The 9,182-nt window shown below is 61.5% G+C and overlaps 1 long non-coding RNA gene across 1 annotated transcript; it reads right to left on the reverse strand.

Moving 5' to 3' along the window:
• Positions 1 to 6,674: 6,674 nt before the first annotated feature.
• LOC141371158 (uncharacterized) lies at positions 6,675 to 8,575 on the reverse strand. Its single transcript, XR_012375891.1, has 3 exons — positions 7,946 to 8,575; positions 7,726 to 7,803; positions 6,675 to 6,871 (listed from the first exon to the last, which is right to left on the reverse strand). It is a non-coding gene; the product is annotated as an uncharacterized lncRNA (long non-coding RNA).
• Between the last annotated feature and the right edge of the window lie 607 nt (positions 8,576 to 9,182).

The raw sequence follows: 9,182 nt of genomic DNA on the forward strand, positions 1-9,182 counted from the left end.
TGCAACGCCTACATTCAGTCAACCACAAGCATGCCCCCCAAACCTGCCGGGGACCAGGCGGGGCTCTTCCAGCAGGATGGGGCTGCAGAGGGCGCAGGCTGGGGGTGCTCCACGAGGTCTGGGCAGCTCTGGCCAGCCAGGACCCAGGAATGCACCAGAAGGGGTGAGGGAGGAAAGCCAGCAGCTCCCATAACCACCCCCTTCCTCCCACGTCCTGCCTCCCCAACTATTCCTGCTGCCCAGAACCCCCAACTGCATGGTCACCCCGGGCGCACTGAGCTCCTTTCTGACAGGACCTTTCCCTTGGGGCGCCGCTTGAGGGCTTTTGATCTAAGCACCGGCCATGTGGCCCTCACAGTGGGGCTAGCTGGACGCTCAGCCTGCAGCTGACCCTGCCCGACCTCCCGCAGGTGGACAGGGTGCTGCCTTTCAGTCATGTATGTTCTCCTGAAGATTTTGCAGATGAAGGTGGTCAGGCTGGAGCACCTGGTAAAGCTGAAGGACCAGCAGATCGGAGAGCTGATGAGACCTGGGGACAAGTCCCAGTGACCGAGAGTGGCCGTGAGAAAGGTTTCTCCGAGAGGCCCAGGACCCACCCCTCCCAAGGTCACTAGACCTTGAACTTGAGCCTACACGGAACGCCCCCAGACCAGGCGTACTGCACGTGGCAGCAGGCTCAGAGTAGGACACTGGTGTCCAAAGTGCTGCAGGGGCCTCGGTGTGTGGGTGTTCAGAGTGTGGAGGCCAGGGGTTCCAGCCCACCCCAGAGACATGCCTGGATGCGAAGGCTCTGGTCTCGCTCCCCTGAGCCCCTGAGCTGTGCTGTCGTCACTGTGTCCGTGAACACAAAGTTCCTGTCTGTAGGGTGTTGCGTTGACACGGTGGTTAGGGAGGTGCTGGGCCAGCATGTCCTTCGTCAGCCGAACTGAAGTCCTGTGGAGGATTCTGTGGAAACAACACACTGGCAAGTGTGTCCCTGGGGTCGCTCCACTTTGGGCATGAGGGGAGCAGGTGAATTTTGGGAAGAGCCATCCGAGCAAGCTGTGCAGGCACCGGCCGCCCTCCATGAGTGGTTCTAGGTGCCTTGCAGCCATCCCCCAGGATGGCCTGGGCCCTCCAGTCTGCTCTGGAGGGGCTGGACCCAGCGTTGCTGTGGCCACGTGGAGTCCCCATCCCCGGGTTGGGGACTTCAGGGCTGTACGTTGCTGTGGCCAGGATGCACCCAGACGCTGTGGTCGGCCTGCATCCCCCTGCTGGGAGGACACCCTGGAGCTTTGGTTCTGCTCTCCCCTCCCACCGCCTCCCTGCTCACCCCCTACCTCCTGGGGCCTGAGCCTGGCCCCCCGCAGGGACTCAGAGCCACAAACAGCCTCCAGGGTTTCTGAGTCCTCCCCAGCCCTGAGTCAGACAGCCCGTGTCCTCCCTGACTCAGACAGTGTGTCTCTAGGCCCCTGAAGCATGTGTCAGGGCTTTGCGGCTCAGGGGGTGGGTCCAGGGCCCTCAAGAGAGAGCTGGGGCTAAGCTGCTGGGAAGCACAACCCAGCCAGGAGGCACGTGGAGACTCATGCGTCAGGTGGCTGTTTGGCCAGCAGCCAGGGCACCAAGGTGGTTGGGGGTTGGGGGCACGACATCCAGGAGGGGAGCCATTCTGGAAGAGCGCTCAGGTACCTTCCTGGTGGGCCCGGGAGGGGTGCTCTCGGAGGTCTCCTCTACAGCCTGCCGCTGGAGAACGAGGAGCCACAGGGTTTGTGGGGGTCCAGGCCCCACTAGTTGCGGACATCAGGGCTACAAATGTGCTTGCGCCTGGTGTCAGGAGCCGGAAAATCTGCCTAGAAACGGGGGCTCTCTCCGAGCCCAGAGCTTGAGGCAGCATCCTGGCAGTTGTGGGAGGGGTGGGAAATGCCTGGGGAAGGGCCTGGCCTGGAGCCTGAGTCAGGACAGACCCCGGGGGCTTTAGACCCCGGCCCTGGCTACCTGCCCAGTCCCTGCAGGAGTCAGGATGTGGTGGGGGTATCCCGTACTCTCCCGTTGCTTCGGTGGTACAGCAGGGGGCTGCCAGCCTGCTCCGGGGCCCAGACCTGTACGCACACACACGCACTCCTGAGGCTGGTTGATCCCTTGTCGAAACAGGAGGCTGCTGTGTGTGTGTGTGTGTGAGAGAGAGAGAGAGAGCCAGCCTGTGTGCACGGTCATGCCCACGTGCTTTCCAGTAGAGGTGGCCCTGAGGGCTGGGTTTCGGGGTAGAGACAAAAGATGGAGTTTGGGGAATGTGGCCCCAGGTGATGGTGCCTGGAGGCAGGGGCCACTTCCAAACGCAGGCCCGGCTGGCTGACCTACAGATAGGCCCATGGGCGACCTCTTTGGGGATGGGGAGGGCTGGGGGACAGGCAGGGAGCTGACCAGGGGCCAGGGAGCACACAGCAGGGAGAGGGGGTGGGAGCCCCACCCTGCGAAGGAACACCTGGTTCTGCATCCCCGGCACGAGCTGGAATGAGGAACAGCCCAAGGGGGGTGTCTGGGATTCTGGGGGGCCTGATTCAAGGGCCTGGGGCTCCCCTCTGACCGGCCCAGCTCCTGGAGGGACACCCCCTTCACCCCTGCCTGGGCGGTGGGCTCGGAATTCCTGGCTGTGGGCAGAGCTGACTCAGGCCTGGCTCCCCCGGGCAGTGATGGCAGAAGCTGCCAAACCACACAGCCCGTAGGAGGACGGGCCTCGGGCTGGCACTTGCCCCTCCAGCCTCTGTACAGGAAGCCCCTCCCCAGCAAAGACCCCCAAACTGAAACCCCAATGACGGTCCCTTTGGGGGCTCCCTCTGGCCCGGCAGCACCCATGACCTTGGGTGGCCGTGATGTCACAGGACTTCCCACGGCCAGCTTGTGTCCCCTCTGCAGAGCTGGGGACTGACAGTCAAGCCTGGGTGCTGGCCGGGGTACTCCACATGGGACCCCAGGTCAGGAGGTGGGGTGGGTTTGGAACCCCCTGCAGAGAGCAGACCACTTGCACTCCCTCAGGCCCTCCCCAGTGTGCTTGCCTCTTGGGGTGCCACTCAGAACACCAGCAAGGTGCTGGAGGGGATGGTGTGTGCCACAGGCTGCGGAGTTGGGGTTCCCTCGGGGCCTGTACGAAGCTGTTGACAAGCGAACCATGGGGGCGCCACTGTGGGTCCCCTCCACCCCATTCTGTTTACCTGGGCCCCTAGGGCAACCTCATGGTCAGGCCAGCACAATCCCAGGCCCAAGAGGCTTCTGGACCCCTCTCTGGGGAGGTGGAACCCCAGGACAGTGCCACAAACTCCCTCGGAGGGTCGTCATCCCAGGTCCGGGGGTCCCTGCCCCAGGCCACAGGGTACTCTCCAGGGGACCACCTGCCCCTGGGCTCTCAGGACTCAGGTGGTCCTGGAACCTGGGGTGCAGGCTGAGGGTCTGATGCCTCGCACGCCCACCTCGGGGGGCTCCTGCCGATGGTTAGCAAGGTGGAAGGCACGGTGCTCTGCACGCCCGGGCTGTGGGCTCGGGCCTGGGTCTCCAGCCCTGCCAGGAAGTGGACGTGGAGGTGTTGCCCCAGTGCGGTGAGCTCGCAGTTGCTCCAGGTGGTGGCGTGCTGCCCTGCTGGCCAGGCCTCCTTGGGCGGGAATCCCGTGAGTGACACCAGCCAGGTGCCGTTTCCCAGGTAACCCTACAAGGGACCGAGCCTGGGGGTAAATTCAGGACAAAATCAGAAGCCAGGCCAACCCCACTCTGCAGCTGCTCTTTCTCTAGTTCTGGTTTAACTTTTGGTTGAAGCAGAGTGCGGGCAGGCCGCCTCCGCCCGGCCCACACAGCAGCTGACCTCAGTCCTCAGTTCCTGCCTGCGATGCATGTGCACGGAAAGTGCTAGAATCAAGTGAGTGTCTCCAAAAGGGATCCAGTGTAACACATACCTTCATCCCTGTGTCCAGAGCTGACGGCAGAGCAAAAGGGGCCGAAGATGGGTCTGAGTGCAGAAATGCCCAGCGTCTTCCCACTCGGGGACGGGTGCCTTCCTCCCAGGGCAGCAAGGCTCCGGGAGGCCGGGAGTAGCCCCACTGACCCACTCCCGACATGGCCAGCTCTGGCGTTCCCACACACGCGGGCCTCCCGCACCCAGACCCCCGGTTGCCGGCCACGGGCTCAAATCAATTCCTAGTTTAGAGTTAGCTCCCTCCAGCTTTCTCCTGCTGCGACCCAAGCACGGCAGAACCGGCGCCTGAGAAGTTTAATGGGAGCCGTGCCAGCCGCCCTCCCTGCCCCTCCCCAGGCCAGACAGCAGGAGGTGGGTGCAGGGGGGCAAGGCCCTTCAGTGGGCAGATCTTTCTGCACGTGTTAAATATTTCATTTTTTAAATTTTTTAAAAAGATTTTATTTATTTATTGGACAGAGAGACACAACGAGAGAGGGAACACGAGCAGGGGGAGTGGGGGAGGGAGAGGCAGGCCCCCCGCGGAGCAGGGAGCCGGACGCGGGGCTCGATCCCAGGACCTGAGCCGAAGGCAGACGCTTGACGACTGAGCCACCCAGGCACCCCTCGTTTTTTAAACTTTTTAAGGGAAAACCCTAGGGTGCACAGAGGGGTCGATGTGAACTGGGGACTGGAAACCCAGGGCCCGGGACAGCTGAGTGCGCCCCTCGCCTCGCCAGGCCTCGCCAGGCCTCGCGGCTTTGCCGCCTGGCCCCGCCCACGCCCAGGGTCAGCCAAGATCTGCGGTGGCTTGGGCCCCGAAAATCTGCTTCCTCATTCATTTGCCAAATGGGGAAGTGAAGTTCCCAGTGGGCAGCGTGGGCCTCACTCCCACTGTCCCCCCCTACCCTTCGGGGCCTCGCCCGAGAGTGACCCCATGTGGCCAGTGCAGGCATCATGCCTTCTTGACCCTCAGAAATGGGCAACACACTGCCGGGGTTTGTGAATATTGCAGCTTTGGGCTTTAATGACCAGCAGGCCTGGTTCCCCATTACCTTCCTGCCCAGAAGGACTGGGAATTCCCACTCCGGCCGGAAACCTGTGAGGCTGCTGCCGCCGGCTGGAGGGTGGGGGAGTGGGCAATGGGGCACCACCCCCTCCCCAGGGTGGGCGGAGACACAAGGGACCAGCATGGTCTGCGCCCCGTGGGGAGCCCCTGCCCACTCGATGCCCTTTCCCTGGCTCAGGAGTCTGTTTTCATGAATTTCGAAACAATGGATCCAACTTTCTAACCCTCTTGCACCCACTTTTCCATTCCCAGCTGTGTTTTTGAGTGAGTACAGGAGTCTGGGGAAGCCCTGGGCAGGTCTGAGCTGGACACCCCTGGAGGGGGGCAGGCGGGCGCCCAGGCTGAGGCCGGCCCAGCACTCCCACAGGGCCCCACAAGCACCTGAGGGCTTAAGTTCCGGCAAAAAGTCACTCCACACAGGGCGTGTAGTGCCAGGGGCAGTGGTGTGGAAGCGAGTGAGGAGGACCCTCTCTCTGCTGGTTCCAGTCCCCAAGCACTGGGATGAGCAGAGTGACAGCATCCCCACCCTCATGGCACCACAGGCAGGATGGGGAGTGGGGGTACCAGCCAGAAATGAAGCAGGGAACAGGGAAATGCAAACTCGGACGTTGTAGAGTTGGGGGGCCAGGGAAGAGGAAATGACTTAAAGAAAATGAGGTTGATGACTCAGGTGCAGCAGGGACAAAGGCCCTGGGGCAGAGAGCCAGGGGTCAGAGGGATCTTGTCCTATGGCCTGCAGGCTCGTGGGGCTTGGCATGGGGATACTTTGCCCTGAGAAAGGTGCGAGCCATTGGCAGTTTCTGGACAAGCGAGAGGCTCAGCGTTCTCCAGGGTCCTTGTGACCCCAGTGGTTTGGGGCCTGGGGGCTGGGAGACACCCCCCCCCCCACTGCCAAGACAAGCCCGGTGGAGGAGGCCTGGGAAGGAGCAGCAGAGGTTTGAGAAGTCCTGCCCTTTGGATTTGCTGTGAAGGAACCCTTCGCACAAATGTCCTCAGCATCACTGATGAAACACGTCCAGAATTCCAGAGAACATGGAAAGGATGGCTTTTACTAAAAGGGCTGTCTGTAAAGCTGTTCCCAGGCGGAATGAAACCCCAAGGTCCAGGGTTCACTTGGGGGTTCAGACATTGCATGCGCTCCTTAGGTTGTATTTCTGAGCTGGGAAAGCTTGGGTGCTCAGCTTAGTATTTCGCGTATCTTTTTGCACATATTTTAACTTTTTTTTTTTTTTTTGAAGCGAGACAGAGCAAGCACAAGCAGGGGGAGGAGCAGAGGCAGAGGGAGAAGCAGGCCCCCGTTAAGCAGGGAGTCCAACAAGGGGCTCCATCCCAGGACCCTGGGATCATGACCAGAGCTGAAGGCAGGTGCTTCACCATCTGAGGCATCAGGTGCCCCTATTTTTTAACTCAACATTTTTAAGGGGAAAAACTCAGGGATGCACAGAAGGTGTGAAAATGTGAACTGAAGATTAAAAATGCACTGTTGAACATCCCGCTTTTGTAAAACTTTAGAAATTTACTTAAAATATAAAGTTTAGATCAAAGCTTTAAATGACCGCGCGTGGTAAGTGAGCAGACTAGGAGTGAAACCACGGATGAATACTCAGGAAGAGAACTTGCTGGCCAGGGAGAGCCTCCAGGGCGCAGAGTGCTGCCCTCCCCGCGGGGGTGCCTGCAGACGGCCCCGGGCCTGGGAATCCCCCACCCCCCACCACAGGCGCCCGAGACTAGGAGGGGGTGCACACACACGTGGCCCCAAGGAGGTGAAGTGGTGCCTGGATCCAGGCTGGACAGAAAACCAGCGCAATGACCGGTGATGGCTTTTGGGTGGTGTGCGGACATCTCTTTTCCGTATTGCTCTCAATTTCCATAGTAGCAATATTGTTCTATAATTGGGAAGAAATGGAAAATGATGGTTCTTCCCAGCTTGCCTGGGAGATGCAGAGTCCTGCTGCCGCCTCCCCCTGGTCTCTCAGAGACTCTGCGAAGCACACAGGACAAAGACCCACCGGGCAAAGCGCTCAGGCATGGGCCTGCGGCTTCCGGGCCCCACGCCAGCAGGAAACACAGAACCTCGGGCCGGGAGGTGGTTGCTGGGGCATCCTGCAAGGTGGCCCTGCCCAAGGGGAGGGGTGGGGACCCCACGTCCAGACCCTTCTGACCACCCCCCACGCCATCCCGCATCTTCTCACAGGGTCTTTATCTCCTCTCCTCCCCCACACAGTGAAATAAAACGGTACCTGCCCCCCATGCCCCTCACTCCATCCCTTAGGCCGGCCTCGTGGCTAGAGTCTAGGCAGAGGGTAGGTTCAGAGGTCAAGGAGGGTGGACGGGGGTGGGGGACAGCAGGTCGGAGTAGGGGAGTAGAGGCTGCAGGGCCGGGGTAGGGCCGGGGTAGGGGCTGAGGCACCCTTGGACACCCTCAAGGTGGCAGTCACCTGGAAGTGGCAGACCTCGGTTGGCACTGTACCGGCTTGCCCACCCTGCCCCCTGCGTGCGGCGCATGCCGGACAGCCGGCTGGTGGGTGTTGAGCCCTCTCTGGGCTCCCAGAGGAAAGCCCACCCTTCCAGCCTGGGCCCCAGGAAGGACCAAGCAGGGCTGAGCGTGAAGGGTCAGTTGGTCCCTCCTGCAAGACCTCCATCATGCCTGTCTTCCACTCCCAGGGCCCATGTGGGGCCAGCCTCTCAGGAAGGGCCGCCCTCCCCACAGCCTGCCCCAAACTTTCCAATTCTCCCTTACCCTTCTACCCATGTCCCGGTTGGCCCCCAGCCCTGGGCAGCCGGTCACTCCGTCTTCACGATGTCCTCCTCACTCCCCCTGCGGGGGAGAAGGTGGGGGCTCTGCTCACTTGCATTCCAGGCCCAGAGCCCTCTGACCCCAGTCCTCACTGCCCCAACTTGCCCTTCACCATCCCTCCCCACTCAGGGTCCCAGACCCAGAGGTGTTCACATATACTCACCTGCACACTCCAGGTGCACACACGCATGCATGCCCACGTGTGTGTAAGCACACACTCGGTCCCCCAGGGCGCCCTCCCTCGCTCGAACCGCCCACGGTCTCCTGCCCTGACCATCTGGACTGGTCCCCTTCTCCATGACCCAGAGCTGCGCGGAGCAGCAAGTCACGGGGCTCCTCCCTGTGTGGCCTTCAGCCCCATAGCCAGGACAGGTTGACCCCAGATCCAGGGTCCACTCAGCCTTCCCAGCTCCCACCCAGGGCAGGGGGTGTCCTACAGCCCCCACCAACCCAGCCAGGCAGTTTCTCTGTTTACAAGGAGAGTGGGAAGGGGTCCTCCTAGGGAGCTTCTGGAGCTGGGAGACTTGTTTCTAACCCTGACTGGCCCTTGTCCCTGGATGCTAGGCTCACCTTGCTGATCTGGGCCTCAGTTCCCCCTCAGCAAAGTGAGGCCGAGGACCAGAGCCCCACAGGCCCAGCCAGAGCTGATGAAGACTGGGCAGTCTTGCCCATCCTGCAGCATTCCCAATTCCTAATCGACCCCCTAGACTTCTGCCAAGGGGTCTGCGGTACCTGTGGGGACCCCAAACTGGAGCGTGAGGGTCAGCTGGCCCAGGACCCAAGGAGAACATGAGGGAATGGCAGCGGCCATTATATGGGGAAGCCAGAAGGTGACAGGCCCCTCCCCAAACCTGGGGGTGTGGAGCCCCCTCCTCAGTGGGAAAGAGACCGCCGGCTGCCAGGTCATGGATGGTAGTGACTGAGCTGGGGTCAAGGTGAGTAGCTGGGGACCTGGGCTGAGCCTGATGTCTAGACCTAGGGGGAGTGGGTGGGATGGGGTGGGCCACGCGTGTGCGGGCATGTGTATGACTGAGCAGACGTGAGCGTGAGTGTGTGGAGAGTGCATGCACGCACTTGCATGAATGTGTGTGCACGTCTGTGGGACAAGCCCAGAGGCCCAGGCTCTGGGCTAGGGGCTCAGAGGGGCTCCCAAGGGCTGGAGGTGGGGCTGCCTGGTCAGCAGTCCCAACAAAGGGCCACAGTTCTTCCATGGGTGGGGGGTCCTGGAAAGGCCAAGGGTGCCCTGGGAGGGGCTGTGTGCACAGTGGCCTTGGAGGGCAGAGGAAAGTTCCCATGGCCGGGCCAGTGTTCTGATACGGCATGGGAGAGGAGAAAGAAAATATCAAGAAGCCACGATTATCTCTCCCCGGGAGAGGGAGTCACAGGACACAGCCTTGAAA

Source organism: Callorhinus ursinus, unplaced genomic scaffold (assembly GCF_003265705.2).
Source record: "Callorhinus ursinus isolate GAN/ISIS: 27379988/994484 unplaced genomic scaffold, GSC_fseal_2.0 scaffold58, whole genome shotgun sequence".
Taxonomy (NCBI): Eukaryota; Metazoa; Chordata; class Mammalia; order Carnivora; family Otariidae; genus Callorhinus; species Callorhinus ursinus.